The following is a 1,359-nucleotide window of genomic DNA, read 5'->3' on the forward strand; positions in this document are numbered from 1 at the left end:
ACACACACACACACACACACACACACACACACACACACACACACACACACACACTTTCAGTGTGATATTCTGGCTGGACTGGTCCTTAACCAAGGAGGTTTGGGATGTTTGGAAGAACCATCCACTTGACCTACAAAGGACTGTTTCCTCAGCTGTTTCCCATTATCAGTGCTGAGACTGTATGCAAAGCTACGTAATGATCCAGCAATGTGTCGAACAAATGAGACAGACTATATACTGACRGAGGAAGAGAGGATAATGGGAAACAACTGAGGATAATTGATTACTAAAAGACAGACAGGTGAGCATAAATGATAGGGAAACTGACAGGAAAACAGACTGAAAGAGGAGAAGTAATGGCACAAAGAGGACACGAGGAAGACAACAGACAAGACACAGATTGCTACACAGAGCCGGATGTAATTCACTGAAATGTTTTTATCMCTAAAATGGTAAAAGAGAATTTGAGGATACTCAAAACTCTTTACATATAGACACATCTGTGTTTTCATTTACCYATTCATATGTCTCTCTACAAAGCTAATCTATATGAATCATTCTATAGAGACTAATCTGTCTTTTAGATCACATTCATACAGATGGGACACACATCAGAGGCAGTGGGGGATCTTTTTTTGTTTGTTTTGTTTTTCCTTTTATTTGTTCATACATTTGTGTCTCTTAATTTCTTTTAATTGTTTTTAATAGTTTTTCTCCCGCAAGTTTTTGTATTTCCATTTGTTTTTACATTTTTCTGTATTCTGATTTTACTTTACTTAATGCATTTCTCCATCATTATGTAAAGAAGGTGGACAGCGCTTCAAGGGTAAGCTCCTCTGCTCAGTAGACAGGAAGGAGCAGAATCCTGGGAAGTGTCCATATTCATAGAACTATACATGGTAGTTGGTTGTTGGATGCCTGTACATCATCAGCGAATTTGATGTCCAGGCATCTCAGTTCAAAAATGGCACTGCAAACTCTTTGAACTATTCTACAGTTTTTTCACTCGTACCACACAAATCACCTGTTATACAATAAAAGASAACTGGCTACAGGCCTTCCCCTTTGATTCAGATAATAAAGTCAAGGCTCATAAAAATGTAATTATTTCCAGTGCATTTTCTTTGTGTACATGAAAGTGGTCTCAGAACGTTATTTCATCAGCAGTTCAGTGAATTACTCTTATCCACAAGTACTCTTCTGGCTGGTCTCCGTATTATCGATCTTCATTCAGATATTTTAAATACTCTATGCTGCCAAACCATCTGTGCTCCCTTTCTCAACAATACTAAGCACACTGTAAACACATTTTCTTTTACATAATAAGTCAAGATATTACTATACCTTTTCATGTTTTTG

The sequence above is a fragment of the Austrofundulus limnaeus genome, unplaced genomic scaffold, assembly GCF_001266775.1.
Source record: "Austrofundulus limnaeus strain Quisiro unplaced genomic scaffold, Austrofundulus_limnaeus-1.0 Scaffold164, whole genome shotgun sequence".
NCBI lineage: Eukaryota > Metazoa > Chordata > Actinopteri > Cyprinodontiformes > Rivulidae > Austrofundulus > Austrofundulus limnaeus.